Consider the following 290-nt stretch of genomic DNA (forward strand, 5'->3'; position numbering starts at 1 on the left):
TGGATTTATATACAGTGGACGAATGCTGTTCTCAAGGCATTTTCACCATTGGGCCGAGTGGTGGGAATGTGAACGGCACTCGCCCACTGTTGGCTGGCTAAATGTTTTATCAATCAACCCCTCAATGTACAAGTCACACACAGAGGGAGGGGTTAGGGTACAGATGTGCAGGGTAAGGGAGGTGAGGGGTTAATATACAGGTCAGATCAGAGACAGGATGAAGCTGACATAAGCTGTAGAGGGGTGAAAGGGCACCGGTACTGGATGACGCTGTTTCTGGTACTTATGTA

Source organism: Nanorana parkeri, unplaced genomic scaffold, assembly GCF_000935625.1.
Source record: "Nanorana parkeri isolate BGI_ZX_2015 unplaced genomic scaffold, ASM93562v1 scaffold3160, whole genome shotgun sequence".
In the NCBI taxonomy this organism is placed as follows: domain Eukaryota; kingdom Metazoa; phylum Chordata; class Amphibia; order Anura; family Dicroglossidae; genus Nanorana; species Nanorana parkeri.